Raw genomic sequence first — 6,284 nt, forward strand, 5'->3', positions numbered from 1 at the left:
CTTGCGATCCACCAGCCTCAGCCTCCCAAAGTGCTGGGATTATAGGCGTGAGCCACCACGCCCAGCCTTGAGTGTTTTTTATCTTGTTCCTCTAGCTCTTTCAATTTTGATGATAGGGTGTCAATTTTAGATCTTTCCTCGCTTCTCATGTGGGCATCTACTGCTATAAATTTCCCTCTAGACACTGCTTTAAATGTTTCCCTGTGATTCTGGTACATTGTGTCTTTGTTCTTATGGGTTTCAAAGAACATCTTTATTTCTGCCTTCATTTCATTGTTTATCCAGTCAACATTCAGGAGCAAGTTGTTCAGTTTCCAAGTAGTTGTGTGGTTTTGAGTGAGTTTCTTAATCCTGAGTTCTAATTTTATTGTTGGTCTGAGAGACTGTTGGTTATGATTTCCATTCTTTTGCATTTGCTGAGGAGTGATTTACTTCCAATTATGTGGTCAGTTTTGGAGTAAGTACAATGTGGTGCTGAGAAGAATGTATGTTCTGTGGCTTTAGGGTGGAGAGTTCTGTAGATGTCTATTAGATCCACTTGTTTCAGTTCTGCATTCAAGTCCTGGATGTCCTTGTTAATTTTCTGTCTCATTGATCTATCTAATATTGACAGCAGAGTGTTAAAGTCTCCCACTATTATTGTGTGGGAGTCTAAGTATCTTTGTAGGTCATTAAGAGCTTGCTTTGTGTATCTGGGTGCTCCTGTATTGGGTGCATATATATTTAGGATAGTTAGCTCTTCTTGTTGTATTGATCCTTTTACCATTATGTAATGCCCTTCTTTGTCTCTTTATTGGTTTGAAGTCCTTTTAATCAGAGTCCAGGATTGCAACTCCTGCTTTTTTTTTTTTTTTTTTTGCTCTCTGTTTGCTTAGTAAATCTTCCATCCCTTTATTTTTAGTCTATATGTGTCTTTGCTCATGAGATGGGTCTCTTGAATACAGCATGCCCATGGGTGTTAACATTTTATCCAGTTTGTGTCTTTTGATTGGAGCAATTAGGCCATTTACATTTAATGTTAATACTGTTATGTGTAAATTTGATCCTGCCATTTTGTTACTGGCTGGTTTTTTTCTTACTCATTAGTTGATGCAGTTTCTTCATTGCATCATTGGTCTTTACAATTTGGTACATTTTTGTAGTGGCTGGTACTAGTTGTTCCATTTCATGTTTAGTGCTTCCTTTAGAAGCTCTTGTAAGGCAGGTCTGGTGTTGATGAAGTTTCTCAGTAGTTGCTTGTCTGTAAAGGATTTTATTTCTCCTTCACTTATGAAGCTTAGTTTGGCTGGATATGAGATTCTGGGTTGAAAGTTTTTTCTTTAAGGATGTTGAATATTGGCCCCCACTTTCTTCTGGCTTTCAGGGTTTCTGCTGAGAGATCCACTGTGAATCTGATGGGGTTTCCTTTGTGGGTGACCTGGTCTTTCTCTCTGGCTGCCGTTAGCATTTTTTCCTTCAATCCTGGTGAATCTGACAATTATGTGCCTTGGGGTCTTGAGGAATATCTTTGTGGTGTTCTCTGTGTTTCCCAGATTTGAATGTTGGCCTGCTTTGCTAGGTTGGGAAGTTCTCCTGGATAATATCCTAGAGAGTGTTTTCCAGCTTGGATTCATTCTCCCCATCTCATTCAGGTACACCGATCAAGCACAGATTAGGTCTTTTCACATCATCCCATATTTCTTGGAGGCTTTATTCATTTCTTTTTACTCTTTTTTCTCTAGTCTTTTCTCGTTTTATTTGATTGAGTTGATTTTCAATCTCTGATATCCTTTCTTCTGCTTGATCAATTCAGCTGTTGAATCTTGTGTACAGTTTTTGAAGTTCTCGTGCTGTGTTTTTCAGCTTCATTAGGTCATTTATGTTTTCTCTAGTGTGGTTATTCTAATTAGCATTTTGTCTAACTTTTTTCAAGGTTTTTAGTTTCTTTGCATTGGGTTAGAACATGTTCCTTTGGCTCAGAGAAGTTTGTTATTACCCAACCTCTGAAGCCTGCTTCTGTCAATTCATCAAACTTATTCTCCATCCTGTTTTGTTCCCTTGTGACGAGTTGTGTTCCCTTGGAGGAGGAGAGGCTATCTGGTCTTTGATGGTTTCATTCTTTTTAGGCTGGTTACTTCCCATCTTTGTGGATTTGTCTAGCTTTGATCTCAAGGAGCTGCTTGATGATGTAGTCTGTCCCTTGTCCGTCTGTAGACGCACTGCTGGGCTGCCATGAACACAGTCCTGCTGCTGTTTTGGCTTCCTGGGTCTTTTGTTTACACAGGGAGATTAGGCCCACCTCTGTAATGGCGGATGATCCTTCCCCCACTGGGATTGATCCTTCCAAGTTGAGCTTGAATTGATGTGCTGATTATGAAACCCTCAAGCAAGAGGGCTTCAGCCTGCTGGGTTTTATTGGGGGAGGGATCCGCCTAGCCTATTGCCTGTCTCCCTGCTTTTAGCACCCTCTCTCTCTGGTGGAGGTGGTACCTCTGTCCCACAGGCTCTCCCGGACAGCCAATGCATCCACCTAGATCTGTTCCGACAATCCGAGGCACCAACCAGGGCTGCTATTCAGTTCTACACAGGTAACTCAGGTGCTTTTCAGCCCTTCAAAGATCTCCTGGTCTGTGGGTTGCAGACGCTTTGGGAGAAGCACAGTATCTGGACTGGTGTGCCAGGGGAGGAGGAAGCCCCCAATCCTCTGGTGAGATGCCCTTCCTGGGTGGGGCAGCACCCTGCCCAGCCTCAGTTTGCCCTCTTTGGGCTATGCCCATTGTCCAATCAGTCCAATTGAAATGAATCTGGTACCTCATTTGGAGATGCGGAGATCACTGGCTTCTGTGTCTCCCTCACTGAGATCTGTGCCTGGGAGCTGTTACAATTCGGCCATCTTGGTGGAAGTCCAGTGTTAAAATATTTAACATAAAAAATTGAAAATGATTGGGAATATTTATGTACATTAAGCCCCAACTCTGTGATAAAATATTATGCATGTTTTAGAGGAATATTTAGTGATATAGCAAAATGTTACAACAAAAAATAAATGTATAAAATTGGACTTTATGATCTCATCTTTGGTTAAAATGAATTATTGTATGCATAGAAAAATTGACTGAAATCATGTTCCAAAATATTAATAGTTGTTATTTCCGGATGCTATCTTCATAAATTTTGTATTTATTGTTTTTTTTGTTTCGTTTTGTTTTTTGTTTTTTTTTTTTTTTTTTTTGAGACGGAGTTTCGCCCTTGTTACCCAGGCTGGAGTGCAATGGCGCGATCTCGGCTCACCGCAACCTCCGCCTCCTGGGCTCAGGCAATTCTCCTGCCTCAGCCTCCTGAGTAGCTGGGATTACAGGCACGTGCCACCATGCCCAGCTAATTTTTTGCACTTTTAGTAGAGACGGGGTTTCACCATGTTGACCAGGATGGTCTCGATCTCTCGACCTCGTGATCCACCCGTCTCGGCCTCCCAAAGTGCTGGGATTACAGGCTTGAGCCACCGCGCCCGGCCTGTTTTTTTTAATATTTTCTACAATAGTATGTATATTTTATATGATCATGTTTTCAAAGCTTTTTTAAAAAACTTTTTTGTAACAGTTATACTAAATTTAAAATCATACTTTTATATAAGAAATAAAAATTTAATAGTTTAAGAATATAAACAGTCCTTAATCCATGTTAGAGATTATCATGAAAAATGAAGAAAGCCTGACATATAAACATGAAAAGAAAGCATTAAAGGAAGTTATCACTTGTTACAAGTTTCTGTCTGCCTCACCAATCCGGAAGTTAAGCCACGGAGCATCAGTAAAGTAAGGGTATAATTTTTAATATTAGTAATAATTAATAGGTTCTTGCAAACCTATTACATAAACTGCTTTAAAGCCAAATTAATTCTTTGAATATATAAATTTGTCTTTAATTCTTTAAATTTGAAGAATTAATTTAGAAGCAAGATGGATATTGTATCAGCTTTGTATAAATCCTATTATTCAAGCATTTAGCAAGATGGCTTTGGATATGAGCCATTTCATTTTGGAAAGAAAAGTAGCCACCCATCTAATCCTTCCAGGAAAGAAATGTTTTAACATATGGCAGAGAGTGAGGCATCAGGTGTTATAAATCCCAGCTGTCATTCACACAACTAGCAGGCTACTATAAGAAATATTCTGGGTATTCCTATTCAGTAGTGTGATTCAAGACCTAGGGAGAGTAGCATATAACAGACTATTAATAATCCTTTTCCATTAAACACACATTTCTTCTCAGAATAATGTAAATTATGATAATTGTTAAGCAACAAAAGCTCATCTACCTCATTTACCCCTTGCCCTCCCCAAATAAAACTAAAACTGTGAGTTGTTCTGAACTTTCTCCAGTTAGCTCAGGAAAAACATTTACCTAACCTGCAGCTTCTTGTAGCCAGTCTTAAGAATTCCATCTATGTTCAAACTCTACGAATTTGTCTCAATTTCTTCTGCTACCATAGGCATTGGTAGGGATATAGAACTAGGGATACATAGCACATCCAAAGAGCTCTCATCCAGGTAGAACCTCTAAGTAATGCTGCTTGTCTAATCTTCAAGACACACAAAAAATTAAACTATATGATTAGTAATTTTAGCGATATTAAATTTAAAACTTCTACTTACCAAAAGCACTATAAATAAAGTGATCGAGTAATAGGTAGGAGAAAATGTTCACAAGGTACAGAACAGAAGATTAAACTTCACAATAATAATGCTTACAGATGAATGAGAAAATGACAAATGGCCCAATAAAAATGGGCAAAGGGCATAAACAGGTATATAAGAGAGAAAATCCGGAAGCAAAAACTATCAACAGAAGCTCTGTCTACTACAAATTAAGAAATACATATTTAAGCAAGAAGAAGAAAAAAGTACACATTCTTCTAGTTGGAAACAAAGTAGAAAGTCTGATAACACCAAGCACAGAGGGATGTGAGTTGCTGATAGGTATATAAATAGGTACAACCATTGGAAAACAGTTCGATACTACCTAGTAAAGCTGAAAATGTCCTTACACCAAGACTCAGGCTTTTTAGTCCATGGAAACTTGCTTATATATACACAAGGAAGAATGCATAATATAAGAATGCTTATTATCTCACCCTCTGAGGCAGCAATAAAGAAAATAAAAACAGTCTAATTCTGCATTGGTTGGGAAATAAACAGCATATAAGTATTCATATAGTAGGTTTTCATAGAGTGGTTAAAACAAGTACATGTATACAGCAGATCAATTTCAAAAATATTAAGTAAAAATGAAAGTAAATCACAATAGGATACAATCAATATGATACAATATATATAAACATTATTTTGAGCATGTAAAATTATACACAAATTATACCAAATTGAATGTATCCTATTGTGATTATTTTGATGAATGTAAATTTTTTTTCTCCTTTTTTGAGAGGGAGTCTCACTCTGTTGCCAGGCTGGAGTGCAGTGGCACCATCTCAGCTCACTGTAACCTCCGCCTCCCAGGTTCAAGGGATTCTCCTGCCTCAGCCTCCTGAGTAGCTGGGATTACAGGTATGGGCCACCACACCTGGCTAAGTTTTGTATTTTTAGAAGAGATGGGGGTTTCGTCATGCTGGCCTGGCTGGTCTCAAACTCCTGAACTCAAGTGATCTTCCTGCCTCAGCCTCCCTAAGTGTTGGGATTACAGGTATAAGCCACCATGCCTGGCCTATGTAAAATTTATACATTTACAGACACCGTATATATAGAGCATATATACAGTATCTTCATAGAGACAGTGTGTGTGTGTGTGTGTTCAAAACAGAAACTCATGCATGGCAAAGAACGTTATTGACAGGAAATGGTTAACCCTGGGGAGGGAAAGCAAAGAGATGGAAGTATGGTTTTAGGTACATCCATAATAATATGTATCTATATTATTTTATTTATTTAGAGAAAAAACATTCTGAAGCAAAGATGACAAAATGTAAGCATCATTTAAATTCGGATGGTAGGTAAATGGCTGTCTAATATTATTTACTGTATATTGGAAATATTTAATGATTAAATTAATTCTATTTAAGGTATTAATAAGAAAAACACTCCAATTGCTTGGAGAAATACAAAAGCAAGGCATATTGAAGCAATCTGAGAAGGCTGAATTTCATTAATAGAGTTAATTTTGCCCCCATGACAAATTCTTGATGTGACAGCTCTAATTAAGCCTGAAAGAACATCTGTTTTTAAACTTATCTTGGTGGGGAAGGAGGACCATTTTTTACTTATCTCCCATGACAGTGTGACAATTAAATTTTT

Source organism: Saimiri boliviensis, chromosome 3, assembly GCF_048565385.1.
Source record: "Saimiri boliviensis isolate mSaiBol1 chromosome 3, mSaiBol1.pri, whole genome shotgun sequence".
Classification (NCBI taxonomy): domain Eukaryota; kingdom Metazoa; phylum Chordata; class Mammalia; order Primates; family Cebidae; genus Saimiri; species Saimiri boliviensis.